This window comes from Grammomys surdaster, unplaced genomic scaffold (assembly GCF_004785775.1).
Source record: "Grammomys surdaster isolate TR1022 unplaced genomic scaffold, NIH_TR_1.0 226, whole genome shotgun sequence".
In the NCBI taxonomy this organism is placed as follows: Eukaryota; Metazoa; Chordata; class Mammalia; order Rodentia; family Muridae; genus Grammomys; species Grammomys surdaster.
The window spans coordinates 1,153,417-1,168,098 of record NW_021604671.1 but is presented as its reverse complement, the minus strand read 5'-3'; the positions used below and the strand labels follow the sequence as shown (position 1 = coordinate 1,168,098).

General features: G+C 39.9%; 1 pseudogene; it reads left to right on the top strand.

Moving 5' to 3' along the window:
- The first annotated feature begins 1,897 nt into the window (after positions 1 to 1,897).
- Positions 1,898 to 6,334, top strand: LOC114626035 (annotated as a pseudogene).
- The last annotated feature ends 8,348 nt before the right edge of the window (positions 6,335 to 14,682 follow it).

Below are 14,682 nucleotides of genomic sequence, written 5' to 3'. Positions count from 1 at the left end.
AGAGAGAGAGAGAGAGAGAGAGAGAGAGAGAGAGAGAGAGAGAGAGAGAGAATAAAAAGTAATTGGGCATGGAGATGAGACAGGGTTTCGGGCCAGATCAGAGCTCACTATATATAACAGAATGGCCTCAAACTCACTGAGATATACCTGCCTCTGCCTTCCAAATGCTAGAAGAATAACAAGTGTATGTCACTGCTTCTGGCCCAGTTCATGTAATTTTAAAAAACAATATCAAACTCGATATGAAACTCATATGTATCTACTCATATATAGGCTATGGTGAGCTGCCCAACATGAGTTCTAAGATCTAAACTCAGCTTTTAAATCTGTATTTCTGGGCCTAGGTAATTCAAAATGGCTCCAGAATAAGTTATCCGTTATTTACTTTAAGGTGAGAGCTGTGTTTTCTACATTAATAATCTCCATCTCAATCCTAGTGACCTATTGTTGTGTCTTATCAGGCTGCAATCCTACACAAGGCACCATTGAAATCTCCCTATAATCTCATTTATTAAAAAAGAAAAAGGCTATTAGAGACCCTTTGAGCGTTAGTAAGATGGTACAGTGGGAAAGGTTCTTGCTGCCAAATCTAACAATCTGAGTTCATTCCCAAGATCTGCATAGTGAAAGAAAGGAACCGTTTAATGCAGATAGTTCTCTGACTTCTTCTACATAGGTACTGTGTCATGTACACACACACAAACACACACACACAACGTAAATGAAATTTTAGATAAAATAAATTGTTTGAGATATAACTTGAAACCCACCAAGATCATATATTTGGCTACTGATAATACACTTAAGTGTTCTCCTCCTTTAGTGGCTGGCATCCCCACTGAGGGTATACTGTCTTTACCTGAGAACTTTCTTTCTATTCTTAAGCTTCTAGTAAAAATCTTTCTATAGGGCCTGAAGACATTTCACTGCAGTTAAGGAGAATGTGATGCTCTTCCAGAAAACCTGAATTTAATTACCAGAATAAACATCAGTCAACTATGTATAACTACCAGCTCAGAAAGATCTACCACTTCAGACCATATGTGAAAACCACACATATAATTTAAAACAATATGTACACATGCACACATAACTTAAAACAATAAAATAAAACTTTAAAATCTTTTTAATTGAGGTATCCACTGCTCAGGTCCAGGTCATATGAGCCAGAACAGAATAGATAAGAGCCCAACATGCCATATGAACCTGCCCACTACCTCAGTTCTGAGTCTAAACACCTAAGCTTCAGACAGCCCCACCATCACCTGTACCTGCTGCTATGTCCTCGTTCCTGCATGGAGATATGTCCACTACCTAAGTGCAGGCTACACTAGTCAGAAGAACAGAGATCTCCTTGCTGGACCAAAGGCCATGTTAACTACCAGAAGATCAGGCACTAACTCTGACAGAGACTCTTGGATGGACCAGAGGTCATGCTAGCAGTCAGTAATATAGACCACAAAAACCAGAAGACCAATGGGGAAACCAAAACCAAGGAACAAAACACATAGCCAACAAAACAAACTCAGAAATTACCTGCAAGACCTATACTCATCTCAAAGCCACATGCCTTGGTGCCATTGTAAGAACATGATCAACAAGAGCCAGGGCAATATGGAGTCACCAGAACCCAGCTAGCCTACTACAGCAACCTTGAAATATTTCAACATAGCTGAAGCACAAGAAAATGACTTTAAAACCAAATTTATGGGAATGATAAAAGTCCTTAAAGTTGAAATGGAAAAAAAAACCCTTTAAAAATCCAGAAAAATCTAAACAATGGGAAAGAATAAATAAATCTGTTTAAAAGAGGCAAAAAGTCCAAGGAGTGTGTGTGTGTGTGTGTGTGTGTGTGTCTGTGTCTGTGTCTGTGTCTGTGTGTCTGTGTGTGAAGGAAATGAGTAAAACTGTTGAACAGCTGAAATCGAAGATAGAAGCAATAAAGAAAACACAGGAAATCCTGGGAAAGGAAAACCTAGGTAAGTATGGTCTTCCAGCTCTTGTGGATTGTCAGTTGGTACAGTTAATGAGGGCAATGGGAGTAGAGCAGGGAACAAGGGATTTGTGAGTACATATGGTGAATAAACCACACCAGGGCCTACAGTTAGTAAGGAGATCAACTTTACTTAGGGTGAATGAAGGCTTATAAAGTTTTGGGGGACTGAGTGTAGGAACATCAAGGATGGACAAAGGTCATTGGCTGGGGGTTTAGGGTACCTCGAATGACTCATTAGCATAGGGAAGAATTTTGGGAATCTCAGGTGCTGGTTTGCAGATTGATCTGGAGAGAGGAAATTGATCCTATAAACTAATTGAGGCTACATGATATTTCTCATTTAGAGGCTGGTATAGGGCCATAGAACTCTCAGAGAAGGAGAAACTCTGCTAATGAAGGGAGTCCTCTATTATGTGCTGAGCCCCAGAAGGCTATTTGGTCAATGGTAGACTCCAACTTAAATTAGCATAGTTTTCCCACAGGTAAGTGAACAGGAACTACACATGCAAGTATCACAAACAAAATAGAAGAGATGGAAGAAAGAATCTCAGGCTTAGAGATATGATAGGAAAAATTAAGCCTTTTGGCTAGGGCAGACACCTAGCTGGTCTATTCCTGTGCATACACCATATCCTGAGCCTACTCTCTCCCTACCTATTCAGTATAGTACTAGAAGACCTAGCCAGAGCAATTAGACAAAAAAAAAAAGTAAAAGGGATACAAATAGGAAAAAAAGAAGTCAAAATATCACTGTTTGCAGGTGATATGATAGTATACTTAAGTGACCCTAAAACTTCCACCAGAGAACTCCTAAACCTGATAAACAACTTCAGCAAAGTGGTTGGTTATAAAATCAACTCAAACAAATCAGTAGTCTTCCTCTACATGAAAGATAAACAGGACCTCCACATAAAATCATATACACTGAAACTAATAGAAGAGAAGGTGGGGAAGATCTTCAAATACCTAGGCACAGGGGAAAAGTTCCTGAACAGAACACCAATGGCTTATGCTCTAAGATCAAGAATTGACAAATGGGACTTCATAAAATTTCAAAGTTTCTGTAAGGCAAAGGACACTGTCAATAGGACAAAACGGCAACCAACAGATTGGGAAAAGAACTTTACCAATCCCATATCTGATAGGGGACTAATATCCAATATATACAAAGAACTCAAGAAATTAAACTCCAGACAACAAAATAACCCTATTAAAAATGGGGTATAGAGCTAAACAAAGAATTCTCAACTGAGGAAACTTGAATGGCCGAGAAGCACCTAAAGAAATGTTCAGCATCCTTGGTCATCAGAAAAATGCAAATCAAAACTCTGAGATTCCACCTCACACCAGTCAGAATGGCTAAGATCAAAAACTCAGGTGATAGTAGATGCTGGCGAGGATGTGGAGAAAGAGGAACACTCCTCCATTATTGAATTGCAAGATGGTAGAGCCACTCTGGAAATCAGTCTGGCAGTTCCTCACAAAATTGGACATATCATTACCTGAGGATCCAGCTATACCACTCCTAGGCATATACCCAGAAGATGCTCTAACATATAACCAGGACATATGCTCCACTATGTTCATAGCAGCTTTATTTATAATAGCCAGAAGCTGGAAAGAACCGAGATGTCCCTCAACAGAGGAATGGATACAAAAAATGTACAAAAATGGTACATTTACACAATGGAATATTACTCAGCTATTAAAAACAATGAATTCCAGAAATTCTTAGGTGAGTGGATGGAGCTAGAAAATATCCTGAATGAGCTAACCCAATCACAAAAGAACACACATGATATTCATTCACTGATTATTGGATTTTAGCCCAGAAGCTTGAAATACCCAAGATTCAACTCACAGACCACACAAAGCTCATGAAGAAGGAAGACCAAGTGGGAGTGCTTCGGTCCTTCTTAGAAGGAGTAACACAAAACCCAAGGGAGCAAATATGGAGACAAAGTGTAGGACAGAAACTGAAGGAGAGGCTGTCTGGAAACCATTCTACCTGGGTATCCATTCCATGTGCAGTCACCAAAGGTAGACACTGATGTGGACGTCAGGAAGTGCATGGTGACAGGAGCCTGATATAGCTGTGTCCTTAGAGGTCTGCCAGAGCTTGCGATATTCAGAGGCAGCTAATCATTGAACTGATCAAGGGGTTCCCAATGGAGGAATTAGAATGAAGACTGAAGGAGCTGAAAGGGTTTTCGACCTCATGAGGAGAGCAGCAATACCAACAAACCAGAGCCCCCAGGGTCTAATCCACCAGCCTGGGAACACTTAGGAAGAGACCCATGGCTCCAGTTGTATATGTAAGGGAGGATGGTCCTGTCAGGTATAGGCGGGAAAGGAGATCCTTGGTCCCATGAAGGCTGGATGGCGAGTGTGGGGGAATTTGAGGATGGGGAGGTGGGAGTGGGGAGGTAAGTGGGGGCACATCCTCATAGAAGCAAGAGGAGGGGGGATGGGATAGGGGGTTCCTAGGTGGGAGGGGGGGAAATATGGTAAGGGGATAATATCTGAAATGTAAATAAAATATCCAATAAAAAATTAATACATCAGTCAAAAAATGTTATATCTAAAAAAATCCTTACTCAAAGTACCCAGGATATCTGGGACACTATGAAAAGTTCAAACCAAAGAATAGAAATAGAAGAAGGAGAAGAATCCAACCTCAAAGGCTGAGAAAATATTTTTAACCAAATCATATAAGGAAAACTTCATAACCTTAGGAAGGACAAGCCTATAAGGTACAAGAAGGTCATAGAACACCAAATAAGTTGGAACAGAAAACAAATTCCTTTTTTCATGTAATAATCAAAACACTAAATATACAGAACAAAGAAAGAATATTAAAATCTGAAAGGTTGACCTATTAGAATCACACCCAGCTTCTCAGCAGAGACTCTAAAACTGGAAGGGCATAGACAAATGTCTTGCAGACTCTAAGAAACCAAGAATTCCAACCAAGACTAGTAAAACCAGCAAACCTTTCAATTGCCATAGATGGAGACAAGATATTGCATGACAAAGTCAAATTTAAACAATATCTATCCACAAATCTAGCCCTACAGAAGGTACTCAAAGGAAAACTCCAACCCAAGGAGTTTAACAACAACCAAGACGATATTGGAAATTATTATTATGGCCAGGGTCATCCCATGAAGCCACATAGGATCCGGATGACTCATAACCTGCTGCTAAATTATAGTTTATATCGAAAAATGGAAATATATAGGCCTCATAAAGCTACTGCTGAAGAAATGAAAAAATACCACAGCGATGAGTATATCAAGTTTCTACGATCAATCAGACGAGGTAACATGTCTGAGTACAGTAAGCAGATGCAGAGATTTAATGTTGGAGAAGATTGTCCAGTGTTTGATGGACTCTTTGAGTTTTGTCAGCTTTCCACCGGTGGCTCGGTTGCTGGGGCTGTGAAGTTAAACTGACAACAAACTGATATGGCTGTCAACTGGGCTGGGGGATTACACCATGCCAAGAAGTCAGACGCATCAGGATTCTGCTATGTTAATGATATTGTGCTTGCCATCCTTGAATTACTAAAGTATCATCAGAGAGTCTTATACATTGACATAGACATTCACCATGGTGACGGTATTGAGGAGGCTTTTTACAACACAGATCGAGTGATGACCGTCTCATTCCATAAATATGGGGAGTACTTTCCTGGAACAGGAGACTTGAGGGATATTGGTGCTGGGAAGGGAAAATACTATGCTGTCAACTTTCCCATGAGAGACGGTATTGATGATGAATCATATGGACAGAATTTTAAGCCTATAATCTCAAAAGTGGAGATGTTCCAGCCCAGCGCTGTGGTGCTGCAGTGTGGCGCAGACTCCCTGTCTGGGGACAGGCTCGGTTGTTTCAATCTAACTGTCAAAGGTCACGCTAAATGTGTAGAAGTAGTAAAAACGTTTAACTTGCCGCTACTGATGCTCGGAGGAGGAGGCTACACGATCCGGAATGTTGCTCGGTGTTGGACATATGCAAGCTATTCCAGAAGATGCTGTTCATGAAGACAGTGGAGATGAGGATGGAGAAGACCCAGACAAGAGAATTTCTATTCGAGCATCAGACAAGAGGATAGCTTGCGATGAAGAGTTCTCAGACTCTGAGGATGAAGGTGAAGGAGGCCGTAGGAATGTCACTGATCATAAGAAGGGAGTGAAGAAAGCTAGGATCGAAGAAGACAAGAAGGAGGCAGAGGACAAGAAGACAGATGTTAAGGAAGAGGATAAATCCAAGGACAATAGTGGCGAGAAAACAGACACCAAAGGAGCCAAATCAGGACAACTCAGCAACCCTTGAATTTGACTCCCCAACTTTAGGAACCTCAAAAAGTGAGACGAGTCTGGGAAAAACCTTCGGTGTTTGAGGACCTTGGCTTCATTTTATACCGTTTTGGCATGGACTGTATTTATTTTCAAAATGGCTTGTTTTTGTTTTTCTTGGCAAGTTTTATTGTGAGTTTTTCTAATCATGAAGCAAATTTTTTCCCACCATGCTTTATGTGATTGTATTTAAATTGATGTGTTATTATGTCAAAAACTGGATCTATTAAAGAAACAATTAGCCTTTCTGAGCTGATTTTTCCATCTTTTGTAATTATCTTTATTAAAAAATTGTACTTGGGAAAAAAAAGAAATGTTTGTTACCCTTAGCTATCAGGGAAATGAAAATCAAAATAACTAAGATTACACCTTATATTTGTCAGAATGGCTAAGATCACAAACACAAGTGACAGCTCATGCAGGCAAGAATGTGAAGCAAACACAAGGTCTAAACCTCGAGCCTGAGAGCACAAAGGAAGCGACTCATGTCTCCACCTGTATAGGTAATTGAAGGTGGCCTTGTCAGACATCAGTGGAAGTGGAGGGACATGGTTCCCAAAAGTTTGGATTCTTTAGTGTTGGGGAATTCGAGAGCAGGGAGATGGGACTGGGAGGGTGTTTGGAGCACACCCTCATAAAAATAAGAGGAGGGTGTATGGGATAAGAGGTTTTGGGGGAGAATGAGAGAGGAGATAACATTGAAAGGTAAATATGTAAAATATCCAATAAAAAAAAACAGATAAAGGATCTAAAAAAAAGAGAGAGAATTTACTTATTTCAAATTATTTTCAAAAGTTTCTAGGAGATGCTAATTGGCTAAGATCTTATTTTAAGCTCTCCACAAAAGAATTTAAGTCTCTGTTTAATATTCTCAAGACAGATGTAAATCCTAATTTCCCTCAACAATTAATTGACAAAAGAGAGGTAATCTCACAAAAAGTAGAAGAAGCTATTACTAATCGATATATTATATAGTCTGATTAGTTGTTGGTTGTTCTATAACAGTCCTATAATAAAACAGATTATTAATATAGATTTATATTTCTTTGAATAGTGTCTTCATGACTCTCTGAATGTGGAAGGAGCGGCTGCTGGCGCTTCTGCCCTGATTTTATAAGAACTCTGAAAAATTGGCTTTAAAAGCCTGGCAGTGGTGGCACATGCCTTTAGTCCCAGCACTTGGGAGGCAGAGGCAGGCGGATTTCTGAGTTCAAGGCCAGCCTGGTCTACAGAGTGAGTTCCAGGACAGCCAGGGCTACACAGACAAACCCTGTCTTGAAAAAAAAATTGGCTTTAAAAACAAAAGAGGGAGGATGGTATCCCCCAAGAAGGAGTCTCCTGAAATACTCTCCATCATGCCTTGTTCACTTTTAACTCTCTAAAACTGAAAGCTCATGGCAAATCTGCTGCTGACTCCCTCTGGCATCACTGAGACCAATGAAAACTATGCCACAGCTATGTGGAAAGACCCTCTTACCCTTAAAGGGAATGGACAGGAGCCAGTTCCCTTATGGGACCAAGGATTGATATGCCTGTTTGATACCACAGAAGGCACAGCTAAATGGCTGCCAAAAAGATTAATGAAACAAATAGATACCCCCACAAAACCAGGCCCAACTATAAATAAAATGAATCAATTGACATCCAGGGAAGAGAAATCTCCCTGAGAACTCCCTTCTTTTTCCTTTCCAGGTAAAAATTAATCACCCATGATGTCTGCTGTTAGAAGTTCTAATCCAGATGCTGGTCCCCGAACTTATACTACTCAGACCCCTAGATGGACCATTGACAAGGACATCAAATTAGAGATTGACATCACTAATCTGAAGAAATCCCTTGTTTCACTGTCTGAAGAGACCTCCGAAAATTGCAAAGGACTTTATTGGACTCGATTTACTCTTTTACAATATAAGACAGCCCTTAAAGAAGAATGTTGCTTTTACATAGACAAGACAGGGATGGTTAAAGAGAGCATGAAAAAGGTCAGAGAAGGCCCTGAGAAAAGACAGTGAGAGAAAGAGAAAGATGAGAACTGATACAAGAATTGATCTTCAACCTCTCCATGGTTGGCAACCCTACTTCCTCCCATCTTGGGACCATTAATTGGGTTATTTTTGCTTATTTCTTTTGGTCTCTGGGCCTTAAATAGGCTGACTAACTTTGTGAAACAACACATAGATAATTTGGTAGCAAAACCTATTCAGATACATTATCATAAGTTAGCTATGGAGGACCACAAGACTCAAGATGAGGTTGTTACTCTATCCAAGGTGTTCCCAAAACCCATCTCCACCCAACCTAAAAGAGGGGACTTCTGCCCCTAGACCAAGCAGAGAGGGGCCACCTGGAACCCCCTCTGACTGGCGATCTGAATTCTTGCTTAGGCTGCGAGGCTAAGCACTTCAAGGGAATATAAATAAAAGTTAAAAATATCTCTCTGGGTTCCCTGAGGGACAAGCCTGACTGCACAGTGGTTGATGTCAAAAGTATCCCCTCTCCAGGAAAAAGACATCCCAATGGGTATGGCCCTCATGCCTCACTGGACAACAACAGGGGGACCGGAGCCATTACAAGGTCCCCTTCAAATACTGGAGGTCAGGCCTCTATCGCTGCCTTCTCAAGATTAGAATTTCCACAACCCTTCTATACCTAGAGAAGGGAGGAGATGTCAGGGGCAGCCCTGCTTATATACTGAAGGCCTAAAATTTGTCATAGGCCTAAAATCAGCAATAGGCCTGTCATACATACATGCTAACACAAAGTCTTGGGTCTCTGTGGAAAAACATTGAAACAGATGGCTATAAGCTATTGTAAACATGTAGTTTTTGTGTAAAATTTACCAGCCTGAGTAGTCATAGACCTTGTAAATAGGTAGCCTTGGTGAATAGTACCAACTTAGATAAGGACAAGTGAATAATAGGCAGAGTCATAGCGACCTGTCCCCTGAACCTTCACCCAGCCGATACCCTGTTCTGAAAGACATCTGTACTCCCCCTAAACACCCAAGCTCCAGTGTCATCCCTTTCCCCACGTCCTACCTTTTTGTGTTTATAACCCATGTGTGAATAAGTAAAAATTATGATTTGATTTAAAAACAAATAAATAAAATAAAAAAAAAGAATGTGGAGCAAAGGGAACACTCCTCCTTTGCTGGTGGGAATGCAAATTTGTACAGCCCCTTTGGATATCAATGTGTCAATTCTTCAGGAAATTGAAAATTGATCTACCCCAAGACCCAGCTACACTAAACACCCAAAGTATGTTCGATGCTACTACAAGCATACTTGTTGGAGAATGTTTTCACGTACTGTGTATTCAAATGCTAATTTCTGAACTGGGAGGGGAGAACTGGTTACAGTCCAGACTTGGTCATTGTCATTATTATGAAGCCTATCCTACTGTAATATTTTGTAAACATTGTACTCCATCACCTTCTTATTGGTCAAACAAGGAGCTGAACAGCCAATAGATGGGCAGGAGAGGTGGAAGCAGTACTTCCAGGCCCAGAGAGAGCATGAAAGTCTCAGGTGGGGAACAGAGTCTCCATCAGAAAATAGATGAAGAAGGAAAAGCCGCGGCAAGACTAAGGTTGCAAGTAATAGGCCACGTGACTAGAAAGTAGGCCATAGTTGGGTTAGAATAGCTCAGTATCTGCCCAGTTACAGTGCCTGAAAATTTTAATAAATGTAATGGTCTCTGAGTCATTACTCAGGAGGTTTTAATCAGTCTTTGTAAACACAGCTTCTTTCCAGAAATTCTTGTTCACACTGTGTTGATAATAGAGAAGAGGAATACGTGCATCAGAGTGTTTTTAATTAACTAGAAAAGACTGCTTGGCATGGTGCAATGCTCCTGTTATCCCATCACTCTAGCAGGCCAAGGCACAGGAATCTCAAGTTTCAGACCAGTCTAGGCTATAAGACAAAGATTGGGTTTCAAGCAATATAAAATAAAACATTTCAGAGGAAAGGATTCTTTTTTTGTTTTGTTTGGTTTGGTTTGGTTTGGTTTTCTGTTCTGTTCTGTTCTGTTCTGTTCTGTTCTGTTCTGTTGTTCTGGTTTTTGAGACAAGGTTTCTCTTTATACCCCTGGCTGTCCTGGAACTCATCTGTAGACTAGGCTGGCCTCAAACTCAGAAATCTGCCTGCCTCTGTCTCCCAAGTGCTGTAATTAAAGGCATGCACCACCACTGCCCAGAGAAAGGATTCTTATATTTGAAAATTTAACAAAATACTGGGACAATGAGACAGCTCTGTGACTAAAGATGCTTGCTCTCAACTCTGATGATCTGAGTTTTATCATCAAGACCCTCAGGGTGGAAGAAGAAAATCAACTCTCCCAAATTGTTCTCTGACTTCCACATGAACACTATGATAACAAACATCTTATAAAAAGTTAGTTTTTACCTTTAAAAAACTCATTTCCTCATTAAATCTTTACCAAGTCCACTACTGATCACAAACTTATTGAGCTTGAGAAATGCACATCCTTCTAGCCATATGTCCTAGACTACATAGCCAGTATCCTAAGCCAGAGGTAAGAGCAATTAGAGGAAGAAAATCCCTGAATGATGCCCAAGCAGCAATGTCCAAACGCAGCATCCTTCAGAGAAGGCTGACTACAGATTCCAGGTCTGTATTTTGGCCTGCCTTTGCAGCCAGCAGCTGGCTGAACTTTGGCTAGGTATTGGCCCTACTCAATTTCCGTGTCTTCTTAAAATGTCATAAAATGAGCATGTAAAAATAAAACTCCAGGTTTACATCTCCATAATTCTATTCTAGCATAATAGCACCATTGTCATTGGGAGAAGTTTTGAGGATATAAGTGAGTGAATTCTGTGCTCATAAACATGTTTTAAAGCTCAGCATATCTTTATCTTCAAGCCCAATACTACTGATAACTTTATATCCTGGTCATTTAATCTCTTGCAAATGTACTGACTTGTAGATCAAAACGATGCCCTTCGTCTGCTACATGTAGGGAATGTTTTAGAGTCTGCAGCCCTACAGAGTTTAGTTTGCTCTATAGGAAAAAGGGACTTAAATATAATATTTCAAGCTTTGTCTGCTGATGTAGTAGGACTGAAGGAAAATCTGATCTAAATGAAACAAATCCATGTTGCAAAAGACAGTTGTTGGGGGTGGGGAAAGGTGGAGGGAGAGTAAGAGGGGGAGGGGAAAGTGGAAGAAGATGAGTAGAAGATTTTGCTTGCCTTTATGAAACAAATAATGACATAAAGATACATGGAGTCTGAACATTGACTTTCTACATAAAATACCATCAAAAATAATGCACAATAAATGAGGAAATCAATAATCAAGCACCATAAAATTCTAAAGAGCAATATTCATTTTTTATTGCATATTTTATTTATTTACATTTCAGATGTCATCCTCTTTCACCATTTCCCCTCCCTAGAATCCCCCTATCCCATCCCCCCTCCTCCTTTTTGCTTTTATATTATTTTAATTACATGCAAGTATTAAGGTCAGTTCTAGATTGAGGGACTAGCAATACAATAGATGCAAATAGTCAAGGAACAAGCAAGACAGTAAACACAAATAGTCAAAAAAACAAGCAAGGCAATAAACAAAATTCTGTGAACACTACCATGATCACTGTTTCTAAGGGCTTATCAGGATAACCAAAATATCTGAGCCTACTTCCCTATCCTAGGCCAAAGTCATGTTCATGTCTGAAGCCTACGTCCTTGTTCTAGCCTAAAATTTAGATTCCTGCCTGAAATTACTTCTTTGTTCTAGACTAATGTCAGATTCCTGCCTGAAGCCTACTTCTTTGTCATTAGCCATTGTCATATTCCTGTCAAGCAGCCCATTTCCTCATTCTTGGCCCATGTCAGATTCTTGCCAAGCAGCCCCAAAGGCTCTCTGCCTCTCCCTCTTTTGTATTTCATTAACAAGACTGAGCCTGTCTTAGGTCGAAGAACAATATTCTAATTAACTGTCAGAAAATTAAATATTTTTTACCAGAGAGAAAAAGAGCACATTTCCTAGTTTTCCCCCCCTTTCCTTTTCATATTTTGTAGTGAGGTGTCTCTCTGTGACATCAGATGGATACAAAATTGAAATTCTCCTGCCTCCACCTCTCAAGTAGTAGAGTGTACGGTGCACATCCTACCATGACAGTTTTATGCAGTATTGAGGCTTAAATCCAAGGTTTCAAGCTAGTCTACCAACTGAGCCACATCTGCAGTCCTTGCATGTCATCTTTAACTGGAAAATGCATTTTATACAATAGTTTTCCAGGATTAATTTGTCCATGCCCATTATTCATCAGGCAATGGTAATAATATAGACAATACCAAGAAATACAGGACAGGTAGAATGGACTTTGGTCCCAACATTTCTGGAGACAGAAATATTGGCTAGATCTATATTCTGGGAAAACTGCAATGGTCCCCTGCCCATAGAGAACATCTTCTCAAAGTTGCTATAGAATTGGGTCTGTTTATACATACCTCTAACTCCAGCACTTCAGAGATGGAAGTAGAAGGATCAGAAGTTCAAGGTCATCCAATCACTTAACTGTAACCCCCTGTACAAAATCAAAATTAAGAAAGCAGATTGTATACTTTCAACATACATAGAATATATCTATTACCATTTCTAAAGGAGGGAAAGGAGCACAGAGAGAAAATACTGACCCAAATGCAAGTAATGAAAATAAGCTGGGCAAACTCCAAATTCCGCATCTCCATATCTGATGTCAAAGCAGTCTTCAGATCTCTAATTACTTCTGACTTTGTTGACTGAAGCACACTTTTCTTCCTTAGGATGGGTGTTCGTTGGTCACAAATAATCACATGATACAATCAATACTAGGCTGTCTTTACATCTCAGGTTTCATAACTGGTCGTCTGTTAAGAGAGAATCTCTTGTGTACTGTATAGAAGCATCACCTATCAAAAAAAGCTGATGGCCTATTAGAAAAAGGCAAAAAATATAAGGTAAGAGTTTTGGTAGAGAAATTGAGAAATTTGTCAGAGGTGAAAGATCTGCCACCCAGACTCGGAGGAGACAGATGTATGAAACTGAGGAGAAACAAACATCCATGTGCCTGAACTCAGAATGCATGGGTTATATATAAGGTACAAACCAGTCAGGGAACAAGCCCAAGCATAAAGTCTGGGCATTTATTATCAATTAATTAAGTCTCAAAGCCATTATTAGGGAACTGGGCTCAGATGGAAAAGCCCACAGTTACAAATGGAGACTGAATGTGGGGCTAAAATCCAGGCTTAGAGCTTGAGACCTCCCAGATGGAAGATGGTTCGCTAGCCAAGGAGTGGCAAAACAAAGAGGCAGTATGGAAGGCAGATCCTTAAAAAAAAAAAATTAAAAGCACCTGCTAAGTAGAAAAATATTCTTCGACCAGAGCCTCTATGTACTTCCCAGGCAATACTACTTTAACTAGAGGCCCATGAGCCAGTTCAACTGATGGATAAAGAGCCTGGGCCCATGGGAAACCAGTGTCAGCAATGGCCAAAGCCACAAAAGTTACTGGCAGTCTGCTGCTGAGAGCCACCTTCATAAAGACTGGCCGAGGACAAACAAAGGCTCCATCCTCAAAACCAGCAAGGGCAGCCTGCTGGATAGAGCTGAGGCAGCAGAACTAGCCGCCATAGACAGATGCTAGCTTGAGGAGCCTGAGGATGCACAGAATGGCAAAAGGAACATTTCCCTAGAGTTCCGGTATGCTTGAGGAGCCCCAAACTTCTGAACTGGTAGTGTATGAGTTTAAAAACAATACAAGAAAAACAATATTTAGTTTAAAAATAATAAAATCTTTAAAGAGAGAATTAAATAATAATTAAACAATTAAATAAATTAAATAATATTAAAAATAATTCCCCAAATGGTTAAACTCAGTGATTAAGAGCACTGACTGCTCTGCCAGAGGTCCTGAGTTCAATTCTCAGCAACCACATGGTGACTCACAACCATCTGTAAAGGGATCCGATGCACTCTTCTATTGTGTGTCTGAAGACACCGTCAGTGTACTCATATAAATAATAAATAAATAAATAAATCTTTTTTAAAAATTCCCCAGAGGAAAGAGTTTAGAGAAAATTAAATATGAAAAAAGATATCACATTTAGAGAAAATTAAGATAGGAACAAGTAAATGTACATAGAAAATAAAGTCTTCTAAGAAATAAAAGAGAACGAAAAATAAAATTAAGTTTCTATAGAAAAGAAAGAGATAGAAGAATAAAGTCTCCAAAGGAAGGAGAGAGAAAGAGAACTAAAGTATAGCCTGAGAGAGAGAGAGAGAGAGAGAGAGAGAGAGAGAGAGAGAGAGAGAG